Source organism: Pezoporus flaviventris, unplaced genomic scaffold (assembly GCF_033815535.1).
Source record: "Pezoporus flaviventris isolate CSIRO_AGI_PZ_B2104156 unplaced genomic scaffold, CSIRO_AGI_Pfla_v1 ptg000023l, whole genome shotgun sequence".
Classification (NCBI taxonomy): domain Eukaryota; kingdom Metazoa; phylum Chordata; class Aves; order Psittaciformes; family Psittacidae; genus Pezoporus; species Pezoporus flaviventris.
In genome coordinates this window covers 7,486,356-7,504,442 of record NW_026892571.1, presented here as the reverse complement: position 1 = coordinate 7,504,442, position 18,087 = coordinate 7,486,356, and the positions used below count along the sequence as shown (strand labels likewise).

General features: G+C 38.0%; 1 long non-coding RNA gene across 1 annotated transcript in view; it reads right to left on the bottom strand.

The window, feature by feature from the left end:
• Window positions 1–566: 566 nt before the first annotated feature.
• LOC133271288 (uncharacterized) overlaps window positions 567–18,087 on the bottom strand; it is an 80,961-nt gene continuing 63,440 nt past the window's right edge. Inside the window, exon 3 of the long non-coding RNA XR_009744065.1 lies at window positions 567–646. This is a non-coding gene — a long non-coding RNA (uncharacterized LOC133271288). The remainder of the gene's footprint in view (window positions 647–18,087) is intronic.

Below are 18,087 nucleotides of genomic sequence, written 5' to 3'. Positions count from 1 at the left end.
GCTTCCAAGAAAAGGCTTGAATGAAAACAGGGTTCTATGGTTCTAAACACACAGTAAGAAATTAGCAGTTATTGCAGTGACTGTCAAGACCATGATGAGCTTTGTACCTCTGAGAGCGCTGTGTTAAAGCTACAGATAGGAAATAAGCATCTGGCTGGTTTCTTCCTGCTCAGCCTTTCGTTCCAGAATCTTTCTGACTTCTCAAAATTACACTGCCTTTGGGTTCCACACACAAACTTAATATGAATGGTATCTACATAGCATACTAGATTCAGACTTGATACTCAAGATTTATGTTTCTGCCCCATAACTTCTAAGCTTTAGGTCTTCCAAAAATTTTTCACAAGAATTCTAATTGTCTATTCTTTGCCACACACTGGAAAGTTAATCTTAGAGATTCACATTTTCTGCCTCAGGCAATTCGCAGAAAGAGAGATACAATCAGGAAATAAAAATAAACATGCTAGCTAAAGGATTGTTTATCCTATTGATTTTCTATTTAATCCCATAAAATGCCTCCCTTCCAACACTAGCAGCCTCTCAAAGAAAGCTCAAAAGTGATATTATCTGGTTTAAGGATACTTTGGCATAGGGCAGCAATAACTCCAAAGGTTAAAATTTGAGGAAATGTTGCTGCCCATCACACCTGAAAGAATTAAAAAGAAAAGATCAACAAATCAGAGATGTATCAAATGGGCTGGGAGAAGACATGGGGAAAAGGAACACACAATTTCTTACATGAGTAGAATTGGTTGCAAAAGTCCAGTTAAGTGACAAAAAAAAATGCCATGGGTATATATTGATTTCAAATAAAAGTTTTCACAGGAGAAGATTGTCTAACATTCTCCAGCTTCACATTTATGGCATTAAAAACAAATTCAAAGACCTCCTCAGGACACAACTAGCATTTGCTAGTCATCTTCCCAACAATACTCAATAGACAAGACCTCTTCCAAGTTCTTTTCTTCCTACTTCATCCAGCTTGTCAATGATTTGTAATTCGGGGGGGGGGGGGGGGGGGGGGAGAAATGAAAGGAAACCTCTGAGCACAGAAGGTAAAATACTTGGAAAAGAAAAAAAAAAAGGCTGTATGATAACTAAAGGGAGTCTTGGATCTCCTCCAAGTTCACTGTTGTTTGGAGAACTAACTCTAGTATGATGAAACTGCCATGAGGACAGATGTACATTGCAATGCATGGCCTTATGAAGTGTATGGCCTACCCCTTTAATCAGCTCTAGGGGTACGAACAGTGATGTCTGCTGCCGTGTCATAGCAGTATACCTAACCCTGCGGGTTACTGTTCTCTATACTCACTTGGTGGGGTATCAACACCTAAGTTAAATAGGATTTGCACAGGAACAGACAAACATTTATTGTCTAAGCATTTGGATTCTGGAAATAACAGTGAAATTAGTGTTCTACTATTGAAGTATGAGGATACAGCAATGTTTTTTATAATGGTGTGTCTGTTACACAGTAAGTCCTAGAAATTTGTAAACCAGACAAAAGTTTTGCAACAGTTCTTCCTTTCTGATTTCAGTGAAGCTAGGCAGTGTTTTTAAGACCCTTCAAAGTCAGAGTTTGAAGAAGCATTACAGGAAGCAACTGCAATGTGGGAGCACTGCACGCAAAAGTAACCAAAGGAATAAGGTCTATCACATAAACAATGGATACAGGCTATAAATGAAGAAGTAAACTTCATGGTTTCAGGACAAAACCAATAAACATAAGAATTTAGTTACAAAACTTGTCTTCCTGAGAAGGTCTCTCTAGTATTCATAGTTTACACAAGTATAACAAACAGTTAGCTATAACAATTCTTCTACTATATTTGACCTAAAGTGTCTTAAATTGGTATCTTGACTCTTGCTGCACAAGCATTGACTTTTAGGAATTTTATCTGACAGATTAGGGAAAAAAAAAACTTGTTAAAGAATAAATATTTAGCTGCTCTGTCTTTATCTCTACTTAATAGTTAGTAGTGTAATCTCACAAGAATACACTTGTGAGCTGCTGATATTAATGGCACATATACGTGTACTAGATGAAATTGCCTTAGGAAAAATAAGGTTAGCTTTTCACCCAGAAGATGAAAAGGATCAGGTTCAGAGGTGATCAATACATTCAGGGATTTGGTATCAGGGAAATTGCAAAGCTCTCCTGAGTGGAAATGTACTGAGAGCAACTTTCCTGCTCTGCACAAATGGAATCTAAAATATGTATGCTTTTGATAACTAAGTTTTTGAAGGTGAGATCCAAAACTAATCTCCAAGCAGGGACAGAGTAAAGAGGAGAAAAGAAAATAATCACTTTCATTTCTCTTTTTTCATGTGCAGTCAGATTGTGTTCACCAGCAGTTCTCTCAGTCATGTCAGTGGGCACTGTGCACACCAGCTGGTATAACACAGCTTCAGAGATCTTTCTCTAGTGAAGGTGGGAAAGTATGTTCACACTGCAGCAGTGGTACTGACATATAATACACCAGAAAAGACATATTTCATTCCTGCAAGTGGAACCTGAAAACAACATACTGGGCCGAAGATCTAAGACAGCCATTTAGTAGCTGCTGCATTACTGAGCAGCTCACGATTGATGTTCTTCCTCTAATTTAGCAGTCCATAAGGTATATTTTTTCAAGCATGATGCAAATAAAAAAAAATCATATTTTGAGTGACAGATATACTAAAAATCCCTATGGTTAGAGAACTGAATATTACACTTTTCTGAGTGTCTGTTACTATTTTTCTTAGCCTATGTTAATTCCTAGATATCTCTCTGTTATCTCATGAAATACCAATCCAGGCTAAAAATGTTAACATTTCTGCATGTTAAAAGTATTAAATTCCTATAATTCCTGTATGTTTTTACCCCTTCAGCCAGTTCTCTAGATTTGCTCAGTACAGAGGATGTCAGGCAGTTTTCCTCATAACTGCTCATAATCATAAGAACAGGATCATCCCTCTTTGGGACTACAGAATAATCTTTCACCTTTTTGTGTTTTCTGCTTCTCCATGGTTAAAATATCAGTTTATTTTCCTGACTGACAAACACCAATACATAGGTAATAAATATGAATCAACTGAGAAACATAACCCCTTTGAACCTTAGGAGACTTTTAAAAGATTTCGTTTCTTAAAATCCAAAGTAATTTATTCTTTGGCCATAAACCAAATTTGAATTCAGAGGAAGTACAGAAACAACACCTTCGTGGCACAGTACATAATTAAAATACAGTTATCTACTCTAAACTGATATATGCCAAAATGTTTACCACAGACAGCAGCTGAGGAACAAGTCCTAAGATGAAAAAAGTAGGAGAGCATTGAGATCACTGAAAAATACATGAAATGAAGTAGAGAGACAAAGAATTCCAAGCCAAAGAGCACATGGTTTGAACTAATTGTAGTTAAAGGGACCATCAGCCAGATCTTGACAATTCTATTGATTGAAAATACTAAATTAAATGCTGCATGCAAATCTGTCTGGAAATTATTTGAGTCTCAGCAAGTCTGCCTGATTCCTGCCAGCAATACAGATGGAAAACAACCTCATCCTATGGGGTTTTAAAAAGAAATGAAAAGACATCTATTTCAGAATAAGAGAGGACTGAGTAATCTACAAATTAGTCCACATTTTGGTATTTTTCCCCCCTTAGGGCAATTCTTGGCATGTGTTTAACAGTATTCCCAATGAAATCAGGTTTTATTTCTATAGAGAGTGGAATGCCTTTCAGGCTACAGAGAATGCCAAGTTAACAGCAGCAGCAAATTCTGATCAATTATTTTTCCTGCATCAGATAAAATTTTATGACTTTTTTTTTTTTTAGAACAAGTGTTATTTCAAGACTTCTATTTGCTGGAAAGTTTCTGTAACATGAAGACCTATAGCAGCAACTTTCATTTAGTTTATGTGATCTGCATAGGCAGGTTGTTCATTTTGCTTTCCCAGACCAGCTGTTTACCGATGACATATGTGGGAGGTACAGAAATAACTGAATGTTGTTTCTGATGTGAACAGTAGAGTACAAGCAGATTTTCCTTTTAAAAACCCTCTTTTTATGAACCTTGGTAGCAGGCAATGTAGTTTTCAAAGTTTTAATGATTTCAGTAAGAACTACCCATCAGCTCACAAAACAGATGGCAGTATTACTGACCACCAGACTTAAAAATATCCCAAGAGAATTCAAAATCCACAGCAAGTCTTCTGTAGTTAATCCAGTAACTAGAGATTGTACTCTGAGTGTTAATTAACAGCTTCACTTTGAATTAGCTGTGAGACAGGGAGAGAGGAGAATATCTAAGTTTGTTATTTCTTTTTTATTCTGTTGTTAATAAGGAACTTAGTATGTGGAAAGTCTCAAAAGAAACCTGTGGAGTTCTTTTCACCTTCTTATCCTGCTAAGTATTTATAATTATTACTAAGCTCTATAAATCCTCACCATTGCTTTCTATTGTGACTTTTGTGGGCATTAAGCAAAGATTCAGGTCTAACATAGATATGGTAAGCTTATCAGAAACTGCTTTACAGACTTAAAGGTGTATTCGAACAAATGTATCCCCCCAAATACATAAGGAACAATTTTTCCTGGATTATTATATTGGCTTAACTGTATCCATTCCTAATTCATATGGAGTAAATGAGGTATGTGGCTCATTGGTTTTATTCAATTGCAAATTGATTAAATATAAATAGCATGGTATTCTTCTTTATCCTAGTAAATGCCTTCTACAATAGAGAATACTTTCTTGAAAACATTCTTATGGGCAGATAAAAATTGCTGTCCTCTTCTGATAAATTAATATCTAAGCATGTGTTGGAAAAGATAGTGCCAGCTCTATGGTGGTCCATGAATCTCTCAAAGACTTCAGTAAAGTCACTGTTCCCATGATCGGCTTAGAGTATTGGATCAGGCTTATGAAGCAACTCCAGGGCTTAAACATTATCATTATACTAAATTACTACATTAATTTCACTGTTTTTTAATCTAATGAAAAATTACTAAATCCCAGGCAGGTAAATAAATAAATAAATAAGTAGATTTGCTCAGAATGCTGTGTTTCTAAAATTAAGTATTTAAACTTCCACAAATGCATGCAGTGTTCATGGCTATCAGCAGTATAAGCAGATAGCATCCTGCTGAGAGTGTTCCCCATGCTACCCAATGGGTTTACAAAAACTGAGATAATGCAACATACAGAGGCTTACAGGCACAGTCAGATCTGACATGCTGTTGCAATTCTCTTTGGAATTTTGAATGCCTTTAACACGTTTGAGGAAACCTACAGAAGACAGTTCTTCATTTAGATTTGATATCTCAAGAAACTACAGGGTTCAGCACATTACATTGTTTGTCAGACTTTAATACCCAGGTTTATTTTACCAGGGTCTAGATGGACAGTATGAATTGTCATTCTTAGCTGCATAGCATTCCATTAAATTTAACATAAGATGCATTTATCTTTACCTAAAGAACCAGAAAAATCACAACTGTAAAATTAAGGGTGTAAAGTAAAAGGAATTTTGAGTATTAGCAAACTGAGCAGTAAAGAGATGTTACCGTTTGGTTTTGTGGGTTTTTTTGCCTTAGAATCATGCCCAGTATAAGTAAAATCAAAATACCTTGAAGGTTTTTGCAATGAGAACTTAACATCCAATGGTTCTAAGTACTGAACCTGAAAAAATCTTGAAATATACCTTACATTAACAGGTTCTTAACAACCTAATGTCAGAGCACTTAAGCCTGTTTATGATACCGTTTTAAAAGAGCTGAGCTGATAAGGAAAACAGCACCCAGAAGTACCCAAGAAGTGTCTATAACCTACAGAGACTGCATAAGAAGAATAGATGGAAAGGATGAAGATTTCCTGCTGTAGTACACTCTGGAATCTGAGAGATGTATTGGAAGCCTGTCCGTGTAAGTGGATGCAATATCTAGTGTAGTTGTCATAGCCAAGTCAGTGCTATCAAAAGATAAAACAAGCATAGGGTGTCACTATTGACAATCATGACACCATGAAGGATCCTATGAATGATATTAGAATAATTAGGTTATCTACTGCTTCAACATAAAAAGATACTGATAACAAAAGCCCTATCTTATATTTACAAATCCCCTTTTTCCTTCTTTAAAAAAAAAAATTCTCACAGTGCTGTACAGATCCAGATTCTTAAATTATGTTTTTCTAAATTCTAAAATTATTTTACTCTAACTATACATGCATTTGGGAAAAATCCCACATAAGTTCAAACATGTCTCCAAATTCTGAAAAATATGGCATAAAGTAACTTTCTACCTGGTTTTGTATGCTTCTAATCTTACAGAATTTAGAAATCTGGAAGATTTGGGTAAATATATAAGCATGTGGGAGGCTATGTGGAAATTTAATAGCTTTCTATAAAGCTTCATAAATCACAGTTTACTCAATTTGAAGGCAATCATAAAGAATTGGACTGGAAGGTACTTGAGGGAGCTGTCTCATCCACCCTCCCTCTGCAAAACTTGCTAACTCTGTTTTTTGCATCCCTCCAAGTTATTTCAGCAGATTGATTAATTTCAACCAATTTAAGTCTCTTAATCCTATTTTCCTTTCCCCAGGTATTAAAACTGTTAATGAAATACTCGGAATACTTTTTGCTTTCACATGCATAGCTCTGAAAATTTGTCCAGATTGAGAGAAGTCCTGACTTCTTGCCCCCTAAGCAGCTGCAAGATGAGACAGGTTATGGCATACCAGTTGTATGTGGGACAAGCAGAGGGCAAATTTAGCAATTTAAGTTGATTTAAACTTTTCAAGAATAAATCAGCATTGTAACCCAGACAGTTATACCTTGAGAGTTAAAGCACCAAATGCCTCCTAGGCCTTCTCCTAAGATATATGTGAGGGACAAAATTCTTTAAGGAAGGAAAGATAGATTGCCCCTGTACAGAACTTCACAGATTTTTGCATGGCTGTGAAATATGCATCTCCCTGTCTGATACCTTTTAAAGCTCTTAGTAAGAGTAAAATGTGCTTTTGTTCTTCTCAACTAATTCCTAATCCTTTTCTGGAAAGCAAAGATAATCAATCTACATTTCTCAGCCAGCAACAGGAGACAATGTTCTTTAGTCACAGCATGTGTCTTCTCCTCCAGAGACTATGAGCTGACTGTTTTAATTACTGGGGTCCACTGAAGTCAGTGAACTGGGATAATCTACATCAGTTGAGTATTGTCCTTTTATTTCATATTATAATACAGGAGTGAACCAGGGATCAGTCTAACTGTGCTGGGTCGATAAGTACCTAGAAGGAAACATGAGCTGAACAATGAACATCACAGCCTTGGCGTATGTGTTCTTGGTTAATGAAGAACCGTTTCATATTTAGCACAGAAATAGAGGACTATGTGAAAGGGAACAATATAATAGAAGGGAGAGGATGAGAACTTTTTACTGACTACTGCACAGTGAAATTCAGCTGTCTGCAAAACTTTTAGCTAACTATCCATTTATATACTTAACTCCAGGATACACACCATGAAGTCCAGCAATATCATTATTTCAGTATAAGGTCCAAGCATGTGCTTCTGAGAATTGTGTAACTTCACTCTGTAGGCTCCAGAAAGTCACCAAAACGGCATGAGCAGGTAATTATCCAAGACTGTGCATGAACAGAGTTCCTGGTGATGATTAACCAGTAGGAATGATAACCAGGGACATTCATATGACAGAGTACTGATCAGATCATTGCAGGCCTGCACAAAAGAAAAAAAATCACTGCTGATTGAACAGCAGAAGCAGCAGACAATAGAGATGATTAAATGGATGGTGGTAGACATGGGGCTGCTGGAATAGCAACTCACACATCAGAATCTTTGACAAGCAGAAGCTGTGAAAGTAAAAATAGATGCTAAAGAGCAGCTGATAAGAAATCAGAAAGGAAAGAGGAATTAGTTGGATAAATGGAATGTGATCAGGGCACACTTAAATTAAACATGAGAAAAGCAATGAAGTAGAGAGAGGAAGATATTCAGATATTTGGAACAATCTCGAAGTATTAACGAGGTGATATATGAAATGTATAATTACACAACTAGATCATCTGTGCAAAAGAAGTGATCCTACAGCTACTGACAACGGTATTAGACCATGGAAAGGCTAACTTTACAAAAACAGCTGATCAGACAGCTGGAACTTAGGAACAGAAGGCTATGCAGCTGTTTGCTTAGACAGTAAGGACTTAGAAAGCATAACTATGGGGCAGCTGCAGTACAATAAAACATCCAAATTAGGCAGCAAGGAATTATATGAGAGCCTCAGGACCAGACAACATGAATAGAAAATGGCATATCATGAACAGAATGGATAAGAAAGCAATTGATTATTAAAACAACACAATCTGACAGCAGCAGGGCTGGGTGGTGTGGGATCAGGCAGCAAAAGTATCTGACTGGCCAAGGCTGTGATCAGACAGCATATGCAGTCCATCAGGCAGGAAAAGTATCCAAAATTAGGAACAGTTCTTTGGCAAGAAGCGCAATAACCCAACAGAAACAATTCATCAGATTTGACAAGATGAGTGGGAGTCTTCTGCACTAAAAGTGGTCTGGAAATGCATGCCACCATGGAGCAGAGCATCTCATTTAGTGTTAAGTACCCCTGTCTGCAACCTGTTGTGCCTTCCTCTGTCATGGTACAGTCCCTTCCTCCTGCAGGGTAATGGGAATGTGAAGGAGCTGGATCTGTGGGAGCACACACCACAATGTGATGGCTATAATCCTTTACCAAGGGAAGGTCTCTGTCATTTTCTCTCACTTCTGTTTCGAGCTTCACTGGTTTGAGAGGATTATGAGTAATGATTAAATCCAGCAGCCTCTTTCTCTGTATAAAGCACCAGAAATTGTCTTTTGAATCTTTTTCCTGCAGTCGGCAAAGTTCTGTTTTAAGCTGCAGCATAGTCAAACCCTCAGTAAAATATCAGCAAAGCATTGAGGGAACAGAGCAGATTATAGATCAGTGTCTTTAGATATCATCTGGCCTACTGCACTGGCACAGCATGTGACATTGAAAATGAAATAGCACCAATACATCATTGATCCCCTGAGCATATATGACTGCTATTAATTTCATCTTTCATCGGCTTATTCTTCCTGTACTCTTGCCAATTTCTGATGACTGTTGCTGTTTCTATAAATCACTGGAATACCAGGAAACATTACAAAAATCACACAGAAGTGAAATCGCATTTTTCATTCTTTCTTCCACTCTCCCCTTTTCCCCCACAAAACCCATAATTATGCCTGTATGGAGGATTTCTCAAACCTTTTTATTTAATCTTTGAAGGTCTGTGACAACATCACCAATCTACTTCTGCAAGATAGTGGTTAGAAAAATTTACAGACCAGTTCTTTTGCCAGAAGCTGGTATAGCTAGCACTATTGCTACAGCTCAGTGTTCTTTATGTATTACAGACAAGAGCACAAAGATGTTAAAACCAGCGCTGATCTTATACTGCCTATATTGACCTTTGTCATTGCTGGAGCTCTGGGTGACAGTTTTCTTCGTGGTGAATTTGATGCATTTCTTGACCATCCCTCAGTGACTTGAAATCACCTTAACCCACCATTATCTGCTCACAATACCTTATCACTGGTTTTGTTTGCTCTTGTTTTGCTCTCCCATATCTCTTTAAAGACTTCCCCTCCAGAAATTCTCCTGAGCCAAACCAGCAGCTCAAAGCCTATGGGATCAACTGCATTAAATTTTTCATGAGGTTTTTTTACCCTTCTGACTCTTAGTCCTGCTGACAATGAAAGCACTAATTTGCATGGCAAACAGAGAGTCTTCCCTGGCCTCACCTCTTGCCCCATCAATAAGCAAAGAAGCAAGCCTGTGAGAAATTCAGCTTTTTTCAGGTTATGTTGACACCGTGAAGTCAGAGATAACCCAGGATCTCGTTTAGGTCCTGACACTCTCTCATCAGCTGTTCTCACCTCATACCTCTGATCTGAACACAATTTTTTGTTAAACTGGGCTACTGAAGGCTGCCTGAGGTTGCTCAGGAGCAGCCTTTAGTCATCCTGGCAACCTGCCCGTTTTGCTGTGTGACAGGAGAATAAATAACAGATGTACTGGTGGCTCTGAAATATCTTTCTATATCTGCCTCTGTGTATATGAATATTCGATCTCTGCCTTCTCCTGTTCTACACTGAAATCATTCTTCAGGATTTATCTGTGCTAATCAAATATACCTTGATCACATTTCCCATCTTCCCCTCAGAATTACACAGCACTTGACCAGATATCATGTAATCTGTGACATGGCTTTGCATAGGGTACGTAGACCAATCACTGTGGCAGAAGTTGGCTATGAACACTCTTGGTATTGGAAGAAGATGTAATTACAGCCTGAGGTAGAGGAATGGCTTTTGTCTTAACCACATGGTTCTATGCACCATAATAGGTCCTAGGGCACATAATGCAGATCTCTGAAGTTGTTTCTCCTTTGTCTGAAGACAAATTTTACACCTTGGATCAGATGTGTAGGAGGAATGTAAATTCTAGTGATGCTCCTTTAGTTAGAATTATGTCTGCTAAGTGGCAAGTCACCAGCTGCAGAATGTTATCACTTTTTCAACTCATGCACAGACCAGCCGGACCACATGGTCTGCAATGATGAATTTGGAGCATGAAAGCAGCCTTGGTACAGCTCCATATATGTGCGAAGGCACTGCTGTGAGCATGTGATGGAAGCTAGTGAATGGTGTCTGATTTGAGAGACTTATTGTCACATTTTTAAGGCCAGCCCTGCGGTATACAGATGTACAGAGTTTGGAAACACTCTGGGGAGAAAAAGAGCATATAGAATGTACTGGAGATATGTGGCACTAACACAATTTATTCTGTTGTTATTGCAAAAAAAGTAGGTGCCTCAATCCATCAAGTCTGTGTTCTTCCTAACCTCTATATCACTATACTCTCTGCTGCTTTAATAATGTCTGAAGTAAATTAAGGATAACTGTTACAGCCTGGACCTAGGATATTCTCTGAGGAAGACAGACTTGAATCTACATTCAACATAGATATGGAGGAAGGAAATGAATCCCAGTATTGCCTCCTGATGACTGCTGTGGGGAGAACCATCTCCCCAAAGCTCCCTTTTCAACAACAGTAGAGTTTGTTTTGTTTTGTTTTGAAAAAAAAAAGGTGAAGTTAATTGAAAGAGAACAGCCAACACTTACTATTTGCAAGGTCTTTTCACAGCCTTTCCCCAGTCACACTCACCAGCCCCCAAAATTCAGAATGACAGAGCAGTTCAAACCAAAATAGTAATTTCCCCCTGTAGCTCTGAGTGAATTATGCATGACAGGGTGAGGACTGGATCTGAGCTGTAGCTTGGAACCAGTCTTTTCCTGTGGCTGGCTGTGATGGAACTGAGAAGCCAGAGCCTTGATGCAAAGCTAACAAGACTTCCTTCTTGTAAGGAGCTCCCCACCACACTTTAAACTGTTCTCCATGCTGGTTTTAGGCAGTGCCCCAAAGAGTACTTTGGGGTTTGGGTTTAGCAGTCAGGGCACATATCCCATGTTTCCCACTCACTGTGACGGGAAATAGGAATTTGTACAACATGAAGCCAGGATTTAGCCCTGCCACAAAACTCTAGGGTCACAGTGTCCAGGGGCCCTTCTTTAGACTGGGGCTAAATTTCTCTTCAAATATAGTTCTTCTTCTTTGAGCTAGTGGGCTTTTTATACAGGTTTTTTATCTAGCTTTCACTTCTTACACATTTTAGCATGTACTATAGCTGATTATTTGTAATTTCTAAATATGCAAACAATCCATATAGAAAAATAGGTTTTTTCCCAGGTTTACAAAACATTTTGAGGTTAGCAAAAACACCTGCCAGTTGTGCAGCAACCTTAGGGTCAACATTTGGCTTCCCAAATGTTTAAAAGTACAAAATCAGTATTTGCTTCATGTGTGTTAGCGTCAGGGAGCTGAAGGGAGGGAGTGCTTCTGCAGCTAAGTCAAAAAGATGGGCCTGCAGGCTCTGCTAGGTGTGCTCCGGGATCAGGGCTCAGCCCTGCCACTCTCCCAGCAGCACCATCAGCAGGATTTGTGCCCACGCTACACTGTCACAGCTCACAGTCTGGCAGCTTAGCAGGGGCCCATCAGCAATGCATCGAATCAGCTCATCTGTGCACACAGGATCTTTGCTGTCATCTTTTTCTACAGCATAATTTGGCTACTTAAAAATCTTTAAAAAAAGCATCTTAAAACTTTTTTAAAAAAGAATGGAAAAAGCAATGGGGCTGGAGGGAATGTACTAACTGCTGATACTGCACAAAGTCCTTCTAAAATACCAGCACAATTTGGGAGCTTAGCAGCAATCCATTCCCATGACTTATGATAAGGCAAAATCTTAAATCCTCTTTAATTTTACTGCTACTAATGCAGCCTTCATATTGTGTTTAACAAATAAACTAATGTGTGTACATAAAGAAGAAAGCTATTTTCTGCTAAATAAGTAGATTTTGGTTTCCAAGTTAATGGGTAATTGTAAACAGCAGCTGCCTAAATATCATTCTTTAGAGCATGAATTTAACCATCAGCATAGTGAAACCAGGCAAAGAAAGAATACTTGTTTCAGCTCTGTACTGCCTTGTAGTTCTTTGCAGAAAAAAAAAAAAATCCTTTTGCTGTATGTAGCTACAAAGCAGCTATTTTAACAAAAAAGGTATAATTTTCTACAGCTGAAAAGAAAGGGGAGAAAAATAACAGCTACAATAATAGGACGTGATGTATTATAAATTCCAGGAAGCGCCAATCTCTCGAAGGAGAAAATGGTTGTGTTACAAAAGGTCTCAGTTAACAGAAAAAGTAAAGATGCCTTTGGAAATACCTAGACCATTACAGTTTTGTAAAAATAATATTCTCTTTGTTTTGAGTTTTGTTTTGAGAGGATACTTTCATTGTTCACAATATTCTAATCTTCAACAACAGCTTGCATTTTATTGATTGAGACCACAGGTCTTGCTTCTCATTCTGAATTTGTCAGAGTCAGGTACTGATGCAGCTACATGTGTGAAAACCCCAAGGAAAAGACATCATTTGTATTTGTGGAGCTGACACTCACACAAACCTGAGGGCAGTTCTATTGGTACAAACTCAAATAATTTCTCTCTATACTTTAATTAGTCCTAATATAGCTGCCTTTTGATAGGTCACAGTTCCTTAAATAGGGATAAAGGCACACTGTACATGTCCTAGGTTACTGTAGGAGAATCATGGGCATATGGTTATTGCCAAAGAGAAGAGTAAATTGGGTTGAATACCTGGAGTATAACAGAGCTATTAAATGCAAATTATTTTTTTTAATCTATGTACATCTCTATCAACAAACGTATGCAGGTAAAATAACTTCAGTTTTATCCTCACTAAACAACAAAACCTCCTGCAGTATTCTGTACATAAACAGTTCTGAAGTTACATAAAATTAAGTTCAGCCTCACTAACAGTAGAATGGCTATTCCTTATTTGCACTGCTGTAAATCAGATAACCACCAGTTCTAAGATTTTGCCAATTCCAAGGTTTTACCAGTTTTAAGCTATTGATTTTGTCTTTGTTGGTACTATAATCACTGGGAAGAAAAGCACATACTTTGAAAAGATGTTAGCAATCAAGTAACGCAGAAATGGAAAAGCTTCTTTTTCACAGTAGCCCTTTTCTTGAGGAGAACTTTTTAGGACAATTTTAAAGGACTTTCTTATTAACAACCCATGTCATTTGTATAATATATTGTTATTTTAAATGCCTATAGTATTCCTGTGATAAACATGTCTCTTCTATAAAGTCACTATTCATGCCATTAGTGTGAATTTAGCATTTCTGTATCAGTGGTTGAGACCTATTTAAAACTCAGTTTTACCTCTGTGGGATTATAAACTCACATATTCAGACCTTTATTTTATATTGTTGCTGAAATGTATTCATGACAGTCTTAGGTATATCCTTCATATGAAGAAAATACACTTAAGACTGTTTACACCCCTGGCATTCAGAGTGACTATACTTCTGATCTTAGTACTTATAAACATTTTCTCATTGACCTTAATAACCAAAAACACTTAGCCTAGGACAGGAGTAACATTTGTCTCTAATACTGACATTATTGCATTAGCTGTGCATGACACAGCAGATCAGAATATGTAAATGATTTGAATATGTTAGTAACTCATACCTTTGCTGATGGAATATTTGGAGTATTACAAAATAAAAGAGGCTTGCCCACACCACTTCCAGAAAAGGGTAAACTCATTTTCAAGCGGCTGTGTGCCCTCATTATACTTGTTAAAATAACATTTATCCTTTGAAATTTTTTCCTTCTAAAAGGAAAAGGATTTAATTAACTTGCATGAAGTAAAATATCTATAAATCAATTAAATGAAAGGAGAAATTAATTGAAGGGGAAAATAAATCAGGAACAAACTATTAAATACAGGAGAACCATTAATATTCATTTCACTGAAATGAATACAATTAGAAATGGCTAGAAAGCAAGATGGCAGGAAACTGTTCTCTCTACACAATGGACGAATTGTTCCATTATACTCTCTGCAAAATATGGCTTCATACATTTCATTGCGAATAGCCTCTGTGACAGCCAGTCCCCCAGAATAAAAGTTTTCTAATGTAAGTAAGGTAGGAGCAAGCAGAAACTGAATTCTGTGATAATATTCAATCTTCACTCCCGAATGTAACATCTCTGGAATAAATCTGTATGAAATGACTCAGCTATCTCTGCTACCATAAAGACAGTAGAACTTTCAGTAGAACGTAACAGCCATCACAGAAAACAAAAGCAAGATACAACCCAGAGGCCTACAATTTCACCTAATGAAAACATCATATGACTGACTGAAAGAGATCACTAGAGGCTTCTCTGAGGGTAGTTCACCTCCCTGGCTATGACCTGACATGTAATATATGGACAGTTTGAACATACCCAGTCTTGCAAGGAATGGGACATTGGGCTTCATGGTAGGACTGCTTCCTTAGCACATGGAAGCAGGGGTATAAACAGTTGCTCTTCAGTATTAACTACATAGTCCATGCATCAGTAGCTGTGGGATTTAGTCAAGTCCTCTGTTATGTTGCAGTGTGTATACTATAGTTTGAATATAGTTATTGTGATTCATTTGTTGATAGGCATTTGTTTGCATTTGCTTTCCTTTTTGGTCTATAAATTATGTCTTCAGTGGATGGTACTCTAGAAAGTACATTAATAAACACTAGGGATAAGGGATATAAGTAGGAAACATTTCCTTCCATTATTCCTTATATGCCATTCAGAATATCATTTGTCTGTATCTCCATCTCAGATTTTATAGCAATCAAGGCTGGCTCAGTGAATAATGTTTCCTGACTAAGATGAAAGGAGTCCCTTCTGCCTCCCCCTCTCTTCTGCTCACAGCTTCCACAGAGGTTTAGCAGACTAGTAGATCAAGCTGTAAGTGAAAATTACATAAATATAGCCTATAGTAAAGGCTGACAATGTTAAACAGATCCCACAAGTTCTCAAAGCCTTGCACTGGCCCTAGTGTAAGAGACTGTACTGATTTCTGTCACATTCAGAGAAAACAGAAGAAACACAACCAGTTATGCCCATTATGTCAGTTATAAAACACAGGTCTAAATTCTCTTTAGAAATACACCCGCAAAAGACTCTGTCTAATTATAGTAAATTATATATACTTAAATAGACTATTTGGTGAATCTATGCTTCCCTGAAACAGGCACACAGGGAACAGGATGGTAGTATTTAAAATCCTACTGCGGCTATGAGATCAATAAATTATGAGGTTTAACACAATTCTCCCATATATTTTACTGAATATAGAGATTATTAATCAAATAATGCTATTATATGCTATTTAACTTTGTATAGCATGACCTGCATAATATATTTCACATTACAGTGTTACAATTGACAAGAAAAGCCAGAATAAACAAGAGTATTGTGCAATGCTGCCAGACTACCACCATTATTGACACCTTGACTTGTTAACTTCCTGATTAGAGACATGTCACGATTGTCATAAACACAGAATCATAGAATAGTTAGGGTTGGAAAGGACCTTAAGATCGTCCAGTTCCAACCCCCCTGCCGTGGGCAGGGACACCTAACGCTAAATCATATCGCCCAAGGCCTTGTCCAACCTGGCCTTGAACACTGCCAGGGATGGAGCATTCACAGCCTCCCTGGGCAACCCATTCCAGTGCCTCACCACCCTAACAGGAAAGAATTTCCTCCTTATATCCAACCTAAACTTCCCCTGTTTAAGTTTTAACCCGTTACCCCTTGTCCTGTCACTACAGTCCCTAATGAAGAGTCCCTCCCCAGCATCCCTATAGGCCCCCTTCAGATACCGGAAGGCTGCTATGAGGTCTCCACGCAGCCTTCTCTTCTCCAGGCTGAACTGCCCCAACTTTCTCAGCCTGTCTTCATACAGGAGGTGCTCCAGTTCCCTGATCATCCTCGTGGCCTCCTCTGGACTTGTTCCAACAGTTCCATGTCCTTTTTATGTTGAGGACACCAGAACTGCACACAATACTCCAGGGGAGGTCTCACAACAGCAGAGTAGAGGGGCAGGATCACCTCCTTCGACCTGCTGGTCACGCTCCTTTTAATGCAGCCCAGGATACGGTTGGCTTTCTGGGCTGCAAGTGCACATAATCTTGACAATTATGAAACAAATTTTCTCTCATTGATGCTCTGCTTTCAAAAAAGAACAGAAATATTCTTTCCTTTAAAGTAAGTACCAAGAGTTTTCTGAAATGTGGATCCTATTAAAGCAAGCTTAGATACTAGAAGTCATGAACATTCAAATCACTGTGGCTATCCATGGTGAACTTACTGATAAAACACCTAAAATCCTTCAGAGTACAAAGCTTCAATGCAGTGTAAATTCTTCAGCAGAATACACATATATCAAGTTTTTGTGTGACCTAGGGCCAAATATTCAGCCAATCCAACACATAGTAGATTCATTATCTTCAGCAAAATGCTGCTGATCCACACTGAGCACTGACCTGTGATCTCTTAATACACCTTAGCTGATTAGTGCTGGTTCTGCTTTCTATAACTATTTTCATGGTATTATTCCATTTACTTTTCTGGAACTCATTTGCTCAAATGTGAAAGAGATCCAAATCTTGGCCTTAATACATCCTAAGCACTTAAGCCATCTTACAGTAGATACTGTGTAGTGGCTGTAAGATACATTACAGATACTGTAAGATACATACTTGAAAGCAAAGGGGCAAAAATCTCCAACCAAACAAAACAATGATAACTGCACAAAGGAATAAATCCCGGTGCTGTACCCGGCAAAGGAAAATCTACCAACACCACACATTTAATCCAGAAGACCTGAGTCTGACGTAAACTCACAATTACGTTCATACTCTCAACCACAGCTCCCTCTGATAGCTGTGAAAAAAAAGCTTGTTATGTGCATGGGCATCCCTTGTTCCACTGTGTTACAACCCACATGCAGCTCAGACCTCATTTGTCAAATAAATTAAGAACTTTATGTGGCACTGATTAGGCTGTATACCTCATCCAAGATCTCTCTCTACCACCTGCATGACCTAAGAGCCCTAAGGGGATGGGAGAAATTGCCTATATTGTTCTTGAAACTTATTCTTGATCACAATTGCTATACTGAAAAGCGTAGACTTAATATGTGCGCATGAAAAAGGGAAGTACAGCCTTGCAAACTCACATTTCAAAGACACTGGATGTTTTCAGAGGCCAAATTGCTTTCTTGGCAACATCCACACAGCATGTGTAGAGCCAACTACAAGTACTCACAGCTTTATCCAGACAACGGTTGGATCAGCTGTTCCATGGAAACTTAAGCTTTCAGAATTCATCCAAGTAAATGAGGAAGACTCTTCTAAAGAAAGAAAATATGATTTAACCCTCCTGGAACTCAAAAATAGCTAAAGAAGTTTGATGGAAGTGTTCCAAGAGATTCAACATCAAACTGAAAAAAAAACAGAAAAAATTCCTTTAGGCCAGAATAAATTTTGTGCTTGCTAAAA